The 14,381-nt window shown below is 41.4% G+C and overlaps 1 protein-coding gene across 1 annotated transcript in view; it reads right to left on the bottom strand.

Annotated features, from left to right (window-relative positions):
- Positions 1 to 10,047, bottom strand: part of LOC125022598 (leucine zipper putative tumor suppressor 2 homolog) — a 32,180-nt gene extending 22,133 nt beyond the window's left edge. The window contains exon 1 of the mRNA XM_047609380.1: positions 9,746 to 10,047. The gene's annotated coding sequence lies outside the window, so the exon portion shown is untranslated. The remainder of the gene's footprint in view (positions 1 to 9,745) is intronic.
- Positions 10,048 to 14,381: the final 4,334 nt, after the last annotated feature.

Raw genomic sequence — 14,381 nt, 5'->3', positions numbered from 1 at the left:
CAATCACAGCCAGGAGGGAATTATAAACAATTTGGCTGATTTGAAACAGTTTGTTCTGTTCAGTTCAAACATTTATCACTTTGTTTTGAACCATTACATCATTTAAATGCCAGCAAACACATCACTGTTCAGACAACAGTACGTTTAGGTAGTTGCTATGTGCAGATCGGAGAGACACAAATACAGAGAAGTTACTTGTAATTATTCTAGAAACTTTTATCCACGTAAGTAAGTAAGTAGGTAGGTAGGGTTAGGGTTACCTAGGGTTAGGGGTTAGGGTTAGGAGTACCTAGGTAGGTAGTTAGGTAGGTAGAGTTAGGGGTTAAGGTTACCTAGGTAGGTAGTTAGGTAGGGTTAGGGTTATCTAGGTAGGTAGGTAGGTATGAAGGTAGGTAGAGTTAGGGGTTAGGGTTAACTAGGTAGGTAGTTAGGTAGATTTAGGGGTTAGGGTTACCTAAGTAGATAGGGTTAGGGTTACCTAGGTAGGTAGGGTTAGGGTTACCTAGGGTTAGGAGTACCTAGGTATGTAGTTAGGTAGGGTTAGGGTTAGGGTTTGGGGTTGGGGTTGGGGTTAGGAATGGTCAGGGACGGCGTAAACCTCCAGACATCTGTTTAATGGATAAATATTAGCTACTAATAACCATGTAAACACTTGATGTGATAATTTCTGCTTGTTTGAAAGGAGTACATTCCTCCTGCACATGTTCGCCTCACATGGGGTAAACATCGGATGACGTGATGAGTTTCCATGAGGGACAGAAACAAACATGCAGCCAGCAAAAACAACCAATTGTTGAAACAAGAGTCTGAAAAGATGAACAAAAGCTAGATGTAGTTGAAAGCAAAGGTCAGCCTTGGTCATCTTCTTCTATGGTAGTAATTAATTCCAGTCCAAGAAAGATAAATCTTCTTCTAACATTTTGATTTTGACTAATGTTTGGGGAGGAAGTAAACACATACAACTTATTGGATCACTGTGTTTCTGTCATTTGTGTCGGTGAAATATTGTCAAAGCAGACATTAATAATGAACAGTACAGAATTTATAAATGAGCTCATTATGAATATAACTATATGTGAGAACCTGAACAGCATGCACACCAATCAGCCACAACATTAAAACCACTAATGGGAGAAGTGAACAACACTGACCATCTTGTGACAACTCAATGTTTTGCTGTGAAACTTTTGTACCTGGCATTCATGTGGATGCTACTTAGACTTGTACCACCCATGTAAACCAGACCAGACCCCCAGCAGGATGCAGTCTGACACAGATGCACACACAAAAACCCTTTGGGAACAACTAAAAAAATCATGAAAAACAGCACAAGGTGTTGACCTGGCTTCCAAATTCACTCGATCCCAAACTGATCAAATATTTGTTTGGACGATCTACAGAGGCCCCTCCCCTCAACCCATAGGACCTGCTGCCAGATACTAGTGATGATTTCCTTTCTGGTCCGATAACTGAGTAATGAGTTGCCACAACTCAATAGTTTAGTTACCTGCCACTGTTGACGAGAAATGACTGAAGTATCAATCAATATTTTGATATGAGAATAGTATCGGAGGTATCGATATTTCAGTATCAATCCACACATCACTACCAGACACCACAGAAGGTCCATTCTCTGATGAACCATAACTGTTTTGGAGGCACAAAGGAGACCCAGACAATATTAGGACGGTGGTCATAATGTTATGTCTCATCGGTGCATGGCGAAGTAGGAATTCTGCAAACTGTAACAGGTGAAACTAAAAATATAAGACCCGGCTCAGATAAAACTGGAGTTAAACTTTCTTCTCAAGAAGTCTATGTGTTTTTGTTTGTTTTCCGCGTTTTCTCGTGTTCCAGGCCATAGTCAATGAAAAGAAAAAAGAAAAAAAAGGCTACACCGCAGTCAGAGGGTGTGAGATGGATTACAGAAGGACACCAGGCAGTTGACACAGCTGAAGAGCAAGTGAGTGAGAAAATGAGTGGTTGTGAAAGAGGAGAACGAGAGTGGGAGAGCAACAAGCCAATTAAGCACATGAAAAACAGAGGAGATGAGTAGGAGTGAGAGATGCTGCGGGGCCGGCGCAGTACGTCAGCACATATGGGCCTCCCTGCAGCAGCTGTGAGTGTCATGATCACACTAACGAGAACCGCCAATCACAGCTGCTCATGGGAAAACTTGTTATTTTTCATGCTTCTTTCTTTTCTTTTCCCTTTTTTTTTTTTTTTTTTTTTGCAATTGTAATCATCCACAAGTGACAACAGATGATGCAACACACCATGCGAGCGCGCAAATATTCTCCCGACACAACATACTCATTGGTATAAGCTCAGACTCGGGCGCTAGGCCAATGAAAGGATTGTGCCGACATCGTCCCACTCCCCTTAAGGTCTGAGCCCATTAAATCCAATCAGCCACAATGCATTATTCTTTCCATTAATCAAAAGCACAATTTCAAAACATAATCAGGACTAGGAGTCTAGACGCATGCTACTGTACCACTGCACTATTAGAACAAAGCACCGCACACAATGGCTTAGTTTACGCTGACATCGACGCCGTCAGTCAGAATAAAACCGCCTCATGTAACCACCTCAGTCAAAACAACTGAATAATCAAATTGAGAAAGTTGTTCGAAAGGAAACAATCTGCTATGATATAGGTCTTCATCAGGTGAGATTCAAGCATCCAGAATTCATGTATTGATGCAATATGTAACTATAAATACTGTGAAATTTTCTCTTGTCTACCTTGTGCTACTTTTTGTATGTTTTTGTGTTTTTGCACTGTTGTCCCCTGCCGCTGTAACACCCTAATTTCCCCACAGGGAAAGATAAAATTACCTCATCTTAATACGCCTTCAATAAGGTTGGGGCTAAAAAAAAAACATCTTCTGTAATATTAGCATCAGATTCAGCCAACACAGACGGCACAAACACTTTTGTCAGAAACGTTCACTGTGACATTTCGGGGCATGTAAACATGAACCTGGCGCCCGTCGTGGCTGATGTATTTGCTTTGCTCTCCTGACTGATTTTTATTTCTTCCTTTTATATTTTTATCAAGCCAGTGACGACACACTGACGGCGTAGAGCCTTTAACGCGCCGTATCACAAATATTAGCTTAAAGTCATAACAAAGCTTAAGACATAATACATATCAGTGTGTGTGGTGAACTAACAAGAAATGGGACCTGACCAGAAATGCTAAATATATAGATGCAATCAACTTGTGTTTTAATAAATTACCATCGGGATGAATTCAGGTCACGATATCAATCCACTGCTTGGAGGCCTACATCATGTAGTTCCAGACTTCATGTAATCTGACTTCCTGTCTACATGTTTATGTTGTTAGCTCAATGACTTCAGAGTTAACAAGTGTGCCCCTCCACCCACATGAAGGATGCTCTCCCCTCCCTTTTTTTTTTTTTTTGTGGTCACTGAGTGATGTTGATGATCCTGACTTTGTTGAGAGGGAAGCGAAGTCCAGCCGGCCTGGCACCTTATCGGCGCCGTTTACACAAACTGTAAATCTAATCGCTGCTGCTGCAGCTCCTTGGGACCCATTCTCTAAGTGACTGCAGGAAAAGCTGCAGTGACACGGGTCAAGTTGAGGAGGGAGGACATTTGGGAATGATTAAGAAAATGAATGTGGTGGAGTAGTGGTTGAGTAAACAGACGCGGGAGAGGTGCATTCGTCTAACTCTCTACACAGCACATTAGAAATGTACAGGGAGGGGAAAGCTTTTATTATTACACAGCCATCAGTATTCAAGAGATGGAGACTGTGCTGTTTGGAGCATTAGAAACAGAGGAGTCCCTTCCACTTTGTGTCAGATTCAGATGTAAAAGCCTAAACGGTTTGAATGCACCGAGTAAACTCATATTCAAGGAGGACAATGGAAGTGGTTAAAAAGAAAAAAAAACATGAACTTTAATGTCACTGCACACGAGCTGCAGTGAAATTCTGTTTGGCAGCAAACGGTAGATTTCAGTGTAACTGTAATTGTGGATAGATCCTGCCTTTTATTCTTTGTTTTGCTGCTGGTCGGTGCTGGAAAGGCAAACTTGTGCAATTTGGGAAACGTTTTACAGAGTCAGCGATCATCTGAAAAGAAACGATTCTCCAACTGTTTGGCAGATGTTTCGAAAACCATTTATTTGTCCATTCATGGTGCATATTTTTTCGCTGTAAAATGGGAGAATGAGATTGGAACTTTGGACGGCTGGCAAAAATGGTGGCAAATTACAAAATATTTCGGAAACACGTCAACTTCGGGTCTAAATTTAGGTTGTGTTTGCGTTGTTCTTCAAGAAGGGTCCATATGATCACCACCCTCCTGTGGTATTTACAACCTACCGACTGATTGGAGGTTTTCAATAGGGTCTGAGTTACGAATTGTTTAATGACGTTTTCAGAAATTTCAGAAATGAATAGTAAGCAAATATATTATAATTTAAGCAAAATAGTGATATTCCTAACAGTGTTACCCAGTCGTCTGCTTGCTAACCTTCGCCTGCAGTCTGCGGCAGCCTCTTCACAAGTCACCACTTGAGCGTCGAGCATATTGTGGCCATGACTATCCAGTGTTGTGATCATAAGACAGTGCAACCAAACCCTTCTCACGGCAGACATTCCTACTTGTGACAGGCACAGGCAGTACTTGATAGGAAGCCAGCTGGTACACTACCAGGACTCCTGCAACCAAGGCAGCGCTGTCACTTAGGACTTCAAAGGACATAAATCACTTTTAAATAGGCCAATATCACCAGCAAGACTTCAAGTTCTGCTAGATGTTCAGGCACCTTTTCTTGGCCAAAGTTTTTGAATAAGCGCACGGGGAAAGTTTAAACTACAGCCGGTGGTTGGATTTGGTGCCGTGGACTATTTGCATTGAAATGGGGCCATTGTTTATCACATCAAACACCAGGAAAGGATGTGACAAAATATGGTAATTCGGGAGGTAAAACGAGCCTCCAGATTAATGGCTACTGTGTGCTGCATCGGAAAAATTGGGACAAAGGAAAAATCACATGAGGTTTCGCCAAAGAGAACTAAGTGGGAGGTCTGCGTGTGTGTGTCATACGTCTGTTACTAAATCCTCCATATTCAAAAATCACAGACGTCACCTGGTCGAGTCAGAGACAGACACTTTGGACTAGACGGGACCGGGAGGAGGGGAGGGGGGGGGGTCCCAACTTGTTCCCAGGCTCAGGAATCTGAGGTCTCTGAAACTTCAGCCTCTGCCTCACAGTACCCTCAAACAGCTGTGCTGTCCAGCTGTGCACAAAGCTCAGAGCTGCCTAAGAATACCAAAACCAAATCCCGGGGAGGAGTCAGAGCCCCTCTGTCTGGATCGAATACGGAAAGATTTTTTAAATCACCATTGGATTAAGGCTTTGAGGTATTTCAGTTTGGGGCTTCTGATGGCACCTGAGTGGCAATTTCTTTCAGATTTCACTTTTAATCTTCATATAATATCGTGATAAGAAAACAGATAGACATCCAGTCCATTTTATTTAGATGTCTTATATAACTCATCTGTTTAGATTATATCAAGGCTCCAATTATGCTAAAATAAGGGAGTGGCCATCTTGACTGACAGGTGGATACTGTCTCAGGTTGCTAGAGCTCCACTCCACACTATTACTTCTTTGGCCTTTTTTTTTTTTTTAGCCAGGGGGAGTCACCAGTGCTCCCTTTGTTTTGTCAACTTACTCAAAGTGTCAGTTCAGCATACTGTCAGGAATTTTATTCAGCATGTCATTACACGGCGCAGCACATGCGAAACAGCCTGTAATCTGCTCGCAGAAGCCCAGATACTCAATTTTAAGCCATTAAGACGCAGCTTCGAGAGATAAATAACAATTAGAGGTGTTTATCTGGAGATGTTTTCTTTCTTTTGTCGCGGAGATACTTAAGAGACATCCGCTTGTGGCCCATTTCGGGGGCCGCACGTCACCGTTTGAAAATCCCCACCGAGCCGCAGCATCATAATTTCATACCATTTTAAAAGCACTGTGTTGTGGGAAACTGCGCAACATGACTAATTACAGTCATTAACCGGCTACAGGAGAGTAAATTCGCCGCGTCGCGCAAAAACAAAAACCCGCCGAACACTAAATCAGCATTTCATCTGACATTGTGTGCCCTCAGGAAAACTAAACACATCTCAGTTGGTGTTAGCTGACGGCTCCCACTGTGTTCCCATTGTTGTCTTGCCTTCTAAAGTTTCCCTCTTTTTGTTTGTGCTTCAAGGAGACCGTTGGCGAAGAATGGGGGGGGACTTGACCTTCAGTTAAAACAGCACAAGGGTAATATTCAGAGCAGCACGACGGAGACGGATCACTTACACGAAACAGACAATCCATAACGAAATGCAGCCTTTTAATCTAATGAACACACGTTCAGCTCTGCCTCGCTCACCAAGAACTCACCAAGGTGTGTTCGCACCGCACGCCTCAGGTAAACCTTCCCATCGTAACAATGTTTTCCTCCTCACTGCTTAGGGCTGTTTAAACGTCTGGGACATACCGTACCTTGGGGCTGACCACATCTGACAGGTCCCGGTCTTACTTCAACAACGCGGCCCGATTATCACGTAAAAAGATCAGACCCGCCAGAGAACGTCTCATACAAACGACTTTAATCCTCAAAACCGGAGGATGTATGTAAATATTTGCCTACTAACTTCACGTGGGCTGGCTCGAACATAAACATGACATGTAAATGAACTCGGATGTCAGTTTATTAGGTACACGCGCGTGTTTGTTGAAGTCGTTTTAAAGGTTACATTCAAGTGTTTCTGGTTTTCAGCCAAGCCTCATAGACATAAATGAGGTTGACACAATAACCATAATAACATAGCTTAGTTTATACTTTGGAGAAAGATCTATGCAGGGCATTCCTTGGCGGGTTATGCTGGTGCGTTGGGATCATTTCTAAATGATGCTGCTAAAATGGGCCGATGCATACTCATGCATGAGGTCTAGCTAGGTTTACCCAATAACCTGGAAGCTGTTGTAGAAGATCTGAGCAAGAAACTGGTGGTTAATAGGGTTTTATTTATTTATTAGCTTATTAGCTGCAGAAGTAATTGCGTTGTACATTCAAACAAGCTTGAACATAGCTGAATCAGATTATCTAAACCACTATAACTGAAGGTAAAACCTAATAGAAATTAATGTTAATTTGGTTGGCTAAACTTTTGTAGTCTTTCTTGGCGTGTTTGATCTGAAAGCACTGTACCATTTATTTCCTTGGTTTTATTTAGAAGCAAAGATCATCAACATCAGCTTTTATCCCTCAGCATGTCAATCTTTGGGCTGCAGTACTTAAATGCTTTTATAGATTTAGTAACTTAAAAACCGATGACACATATTTTGGTTATTTTATAGACCATTTTCTAAGTTGTTTAATTGCCACTGTCGAGCATGCTAGTTAAAAGTAATTTGGTAAATTAAGCTTCAGTACCGATACTCAATACAATAGTGGCACCTGTCAAATGCTCTTTATGCTATCTAGATTTTAATCATTTCCAGGAACTTGTTTGTTGCAACACCGAAAAACTTCACAAACGAGTTCAACAAGGGACTGGGACTTGATAACGTAACGTAGAAAAGATGCCATCAAACCTCAGCTCTAAAGACGGACAGCCACAGCTCTTCTGTCAGGTAAACCATGGCGGACATGTCAGGGGCAGTTCTACATGGATGGTGGAAGCTGGCACACTGACAAAGCAGATCCTCAGGCAAAATATGCGAGGGAAACATGAGCTTAGAAAACCACCTGGGACATCATCAATGTAAATTAATCTCACATACAAAGATCAAACGTATTCGCTTTACCAATTTTGCTCAGGTACGCGTTGGACCTCTCTTTGTCTTCGAGATATTTCAGTGCAACAACTTGCGGAGTTGCTTGGACGTTGGAGTTGTGTAGCTCTGCTGCTCAGTTTATTTTCTTTGCTATGTTATCATCTTGTTCCAAGTATTGTTTACAGAGGAGGCAGCTGCACACAAAAATAGCTGCTTTTTTGTTTTTTTTCAACCTCATTACTTAAACGAGCAGGGAAATTCTGGTGTAAACACATGCATCACGTGAATCCCTCTCAATACAAACCTATTTTGCCAAACTTTTGCATGCAAAAAAAAAAAAAAAAAAAAAACGAATTCTTGTTTTCTTATGTAAACCATTCTGAGCCCACACCTGGCAACGCAAGAATACTGTGAAAGGTGTCTCTGTGCAGGGCCGAACGCGGCTGTAACCTGCGTCACGCGTGGAATGTCATTCATTTTAAGAATCCACATGTGTTATTGCTGCACCCTGGGGCAGGTCAGCCAACACTTGCAAACGCAAACTACTCCCTCTAACGCACGAGGTGGTAAACAGAGCATGGATTATTTTGTGCTGTCACTGGGACGTCAAATGTGCCACCGTCTCCCACAGGCCGAAGGAGGTGCTCGCATTTTTGAGCTCTTGCACACAAAAGTCAGATTCAGACCCACAAGCAGAGCCAAAAAAAAAAAAAAAAAGCTAAACCGTGACTGAATTTTAGCTCCGACAAAATCCTTGTATTCTCTTATGTATCAGACCCAGATTGGAAGTCCCCAGTGAAGCTCCGAGTTGAAGAACTTTCTTTGCGATTTCTAGCTTTAGAAACTACTTCTAACTTTAGAACAAGCTCACTGGAACAGGAAATGTGTCTTACGCGAGGGCTGCATAAATGGACCTCCTCATGAAGTCTGAGAAGGTTCTCCGTCATCCAGGTCACGGTGTTTATCCAAAAAGCGTTCAAAAAAAGCAACGGGACTTGTTGAGCTCTGGGATGATGCGTCACCACTCATCTGAGTAGCTGCTTCAGCTCCGAGGCACTGGTGGGAAGTTTGAGGTTTAAAATAGACGCATCTTGAGACAGGAGCCTCTGACTGACAACGGCTCATTAGGGAACCATTCATAGGGAAGAGGACAGGGACAAACAGCCCAACACCTCCACCACAGGTAAGTATCTGGTATCTAATGGTATTTAATTGCACCAGTTTCTGGTCAAGCAAGCTTCTGATGGGTTATACCCACCGAGTTCCCTATTGTAAACCTCAAACTTCCCATCTTCTCAAAACTCAACAAGAATAGTTGCTTTTTTTTGTTTAAACATCTTTTGGATCTTCTCATGAAATCAAAGATATTCTGTACACTTCACATGGAGAGCAATACTCAAGCACCTTTTACCAGGTCATATGTAAATAAGTTATCCAGCTCTCTGTTTCTAAAGAAATAATCGGGAATAAGATTAGCACTGAGGAAATGGAAGAGTCCCTGATAAGAAAATAATTGTTGATGTATAATCTGGTCAGGAGCTAAAGTCTGAGCAGGAAATGAGTCAAGATAAACTGCTTTGTTGTGTCCATGCCCTCCAAACGTTTCATGTCAGATGCACACGTTGATAATAATAATAAAAAAATTTAAAAAAAATGGAACTACAGCCTCTAATCTCTTCAAAGGCCTTTAAATATGTTTGATCAGATAAAGCACGGTTCCCTTTTCAATAGCTACAGAAGGGGCCACCTTATTGTGCTTACACACACCTGTGCAAAGGTATGGCCAAGTTTGTTTACTTTATCTGTGAATTCACCACTGCAACAACAGAAACAGCTGCAAAGTCAACACAAAGCCAGCCACACAATAATTTCAATGTACTTTTTTCGCGTTCAATTGGTTAAAAAAAAAAAAACTCAAGAGACCTACCATGCACGGTGGATAGTCTGGGACACTGGTCGATTAAAGTCCGGTGAAAGAAATATCAGGATGCGACAGGTTTCTTGCCCTCGTTTTCAGTCGTCTTATCCACAAAAACACTTTAACGGGGTTTGCGTCGACTATAGTACATGTTAAAAGTGTTCAGTTAGCTCTCTGGCTCCTCACACCGTCCCGGAAAGCGCGTTTGTTGTTATGCGGGGAGACGACGAGACGCTGCTCGTGTTTTAGTGAGTGACGCAAAGCTGGACGCAAGGACGACTACTACATCCGGTTATGGATTTCAAAATATCTACTAGAATCTACTTCGACTGGAAAACTTTGGAATTTTTGGAAAAGACTTTGCTTTCGACAGTTTACCTGTAATTTCTCACACAAACTAACTAAAAAAAAAAAAAAAAAAAAAAAAAAAAGAAGAAGAAGAAGTGAAATGACATGTGTTTGTTATTGAGTATGTTTATTGAATCTCTTTAAATCTTATGTTGTAGTTAAAACAAACAGGTCTAACATAATATTAAAACTAATAAAACCTTTCCCACTCATAATATTCTTGACAGAATAAAGAAAACACAATTGAAACCACACTGAATTGAAAATATTTTTCAAAAGAAATAACTATAAAAACAAATATATGAAGAATGCAAAACAAAGACATTTTTCATTCTCATGTTTTACTGAATGATATTTTGCAGCGTGAAAAGGTACCGACATCAACGATTTAGCAGAAATAAACAGTTTGGGTGTTTCTTTGAGTCAGGTTTTCTCTCGAAACTTGGGTTGTTAATAATTATTTTTAACACGTGCAAGCTAAGAGAAATAAAATGAAGGAAGTCAGTGGTCGACATAATCTCCAGCCAGTTTCCACAGAGATTCTGGTGTTTTTAATGAAGAAGCACTAGACATTTAAAACAAAAGTTTATTTATACACCATGAGAGGACTCGGCAAATATACATCAAACAGCTGCTTCCAGTTTATAAGGCAGAGATGGGTATAAGGCTGCTTAATGCTCAATCCAGATTCAGGAAGTTCAAAATTTACAGGAAGTGGAGGGGGCACTCCTGAAAACCTTCTATGACTCTGTAGTGGCATCAGTCATTCTGAAGGAATGTGTGAAGGAACGATACAGGCGGCCTTTCCTTCCTGCTGACAATGAACACTCATAATATGTGCAATATTGTTACTCCTCAAGGTTTAAATACTCCCATGATTTCACTACTTACTCTGTACAGTGCAATTCAATACTTTAGGTTTGTCATGCAATACTTTTTGTTACAATCCAATCACTTGTTGTATATATGCCAATACTTGTATATTGTTTATTCTATTCATTATTTATCTTTTACACAGTACAGTCTTTATTCTTGTCACTTTTCTGCACTATATGCTGTTGGAAACTGCAATTTCCCCACTGTGGGATTCTATTCTAGTTTATTATGCAGCCAAATTGTGCATGATGACAGGTGTTTTTGTTTCTATGAAATACACAAACAACTCTGTGTGTGAGGTAACTGCAGATCGCAAGAAAGTAAATCCTCCAAGTTTAATAACAAAAAACATGTTGTGAATGTAATATTCATTTCAAAGCATTTCCTGCATGCTTTTATTTTGAATTCAACTTCCTGTAATTGTTTTGTCAGTGAGTTACACATGCACCTGAACTACTCCCTCTCTCTCACACACACACACACACACACACGCAAACAAACCTTTAACCCACTAACAGGAGTAGTAACACACTTATGCTCACAGTCTGACCTAAAACCAAATATTCACTACATACAATACCTTAAAGGGAAAGCAGCACATGGGGTCCGATTGAAACGCCGTAAAGTAGTACAACACAACCGTTAGAGCTGATTAAAAACTGCAAGCATCCAGTAAGACGGTGGAACTGGGTTGTAATGGGACTGCAGAGTCCTTCAGTAAAACGGTTTGTGATGAAGAAAACGTCCCCCTAGGATTCAAAGCCTGTTCCAGCACAACCAGTTCTCTGCTCTGTATTCTCAGTATGTAGAACGAGGTCATACCTGACTAACCTCAACCCTCGCAGACAAGCCTTTCTGCTCCAGAGGAGTAAAACAAGGCTATTCATAGTCCCGCAGAGAGGTTTTATTTTTATCTGTGGTGGCACATATGGACGAGATTAAAAAGCATGGTAGCATCAAAAGTCTCCATCTGCTTGTCGGATTCAGAGCTGAACTCTGACTCTGTTCACAGACATATCTGATGCCCCTGCGTGTTTTAGACACAATAATCATTTAACAACCTCAATGTTTAGCTTTCTACAGGTAGGCCTGAAGCAAAAAGTGGTAATGCAAGGTCAGAATAACTAATTTTCTTTTATTGCTTGTGTACTGAGCTAAATGCTAATGCTAACTCAACACAAGGAACAATAGCGTTTTGACGCTCAGCGGGCACATTTACCACATACGCTGTCTTAGTTTAGCGTGCTAACGTGTTAGCACAAATAAAATACAACTACACTTGATACCAGATGAAGCAGTTCAGAGGCCACCAGAGTTGTCGCAGTTAAAATCAACCCAACTGAAACATTTCCGCGACAATCCGCGCAACAATTGAGATTCGGGCCAGTCAGCGTCCCAGCAAACAAAATTAGCACGCTTCCTTTGAACGCAAGCTATTGTGTGCTTGCTTACGTGTATGCAACACATTTCGTGGATTTCTCTTGATTTGCGAACTGCTGAACTTCATTTGGAGAGGAAATTGGATTTGCTGAGCTCAGTGAAGCTGCTGGGGCTCCAGCAATCGGGCACGAGGGAGGAAAACCCATCTGGCCACTGGTGAATCTGAAAGGACTTGTCACAGTAATTGATAATTGTGCATGGGTTGAATTCTGCGTGCCTGTCGTTAATGACTCCCAAATTCAAACCCCTGTGCCTGCTCCTAGCCACTCGACCTTGAGGACATGCTGTTCCCTGTTGCTGTCTGCTGCTGGTTCGAAGCGGCAGCGTGCATGCTCAAGACGCCTATCATTTAGCAGATCGGACAGCCCCTCTGCAATTATGCTTTGTTGGCTGATAATTAACCCTGCGCGTCCGCTGTGAGCTCATTTTATTCATAAACATGCCGGATGGAGGTAATTGGTGAAGAGTAAGCAGCCAGTGATGCCGCAACTCATTTCACTCAAAAATGGCCCCTCGATCACTGCTATTTGAGAGCCCATTTCCTGAATGTGAAATTGCAGTACTTTCCATTATGGCGTGTGCAGAGGAAGCCAGGAAAAGACATTTTTAAAGTTTTCCCAGGTGCCCTATGAAGGCATTCATGTACTTGATATTCCCATTTGTGCACTTTGCACTTGATTTACATGATGAACAGTATTAGCAGATCCTTTACTTTCCGGGGGTTTTCTGTATTTTCTTTTTCTTTTTTCTTTTTTTTAAAGTCATGTTTCTGGTAAAAAGAAAAAGGAAACAGACAAAAGTGTAAATAGAACGCATAAGCGCTCCTCAGCAGTAAGTCAAACTGAAACGTACTGACTTAAAGCAGGAACATGGGCTAACTGGAGCAAAATGCATGAATGATAAATAAGGGGAACAAGGGGAATGGCCTGCTGATGCCTCAACTCAAACTGAATTACCTCTATCTGCTGCTCTCTGTGCTGGGAGCTCAGGACAGAAACACATTAAACCATGTTATAGTGTGCTCTTGTGCTCTTGTGCTCCAGAAGGGAGTAAATGCAAAGACTGCTGAATTTGTTTCACCAACAAATTCAGAAAGTGCACGGTTTAGCCAAGAAAACAATTGCATGAATAGTGGGTCAGTTGAGAACCTGGACACTGGTCTGCAAACTGTGAGAGATTATTATATTTTGTTCATTGTGGATAAATTAGGCTAAGCAAGTAAGCTAGGTTAGGCTAGAAACTAACAAACCTCTTTGGGTTTTTTTGTTTTGGTTTCATAGTTGGCACGTGGCCACAAATCAAACAATGAACGTTGCAGTATATGACCAAAGAATTAGGTCACTATGCCACAACTTTAACACATACAGATGAAAGGTGAATACGGAGAGATTAAAGTTTCTCCTGACTTTTTGTTGGTTTACTTTGTGAAAATGAACAGGAACAGTTTATAAAATCAATTCTGTATTTCCAGGCAAAGTGACAATTTGATTGGCCAAAACCAGAACTGTTAAAGAAGAAGAATGACAGGATCGGCTCAAATTAAACAATGTTCCGAGTGTCAGGCATTGTTCTCCATGTACACTCAGTGCTGCTACTGTTCTGTGGCTGGAAAACACCTGACAATACGTGCATTGTTCTGTTCAAGCATCGCACATTAACAACGAAGGCACAGTCTTAATTTATAATTTACTGTATCTTAACACATGTGCAGCCTTGGAGATCGGGTGTAACATTGGTTGTTTTAACTGAAAGTGTAAAAATACATAACGACTGCTTCAGCGAGCGCCAGCTGGAGGGAATCTATAAACGCTATTTGCATGGAAGCTGCAGAGTCAGTGTTATTAATTGTCCTTCGGCTGGAAGGAGCATATGGTTCTTATTCTCGGCCTAATCAAGGAAAAGTCGATTATGAATCATATTTCCATATGTGTTGCAATAACAGGGCAATCAGTAACGGCCTGCACACGCGCCCCCTCCTCGT

Source organism: Mugil cephalus, chromosome 16 (assembly GCF_022458985.1).
Source record: "Mugil cephalus isolate CIBA_MC_2020 chromosome 16, CIBA_Mcephalus_1.1, whole genome shotgun sequence".
NCBI classification, from domain to species: Eukaryota; Metazoa; Chordata; class Actinopteri; order Mugiliformes; family Mugilidae; genus Mugil; species Mugil cephalus.
Note: the sequence above shows the minus strand (reverse complement) of the source record. Positions and strands in the feature narration are given on the sequence as shown.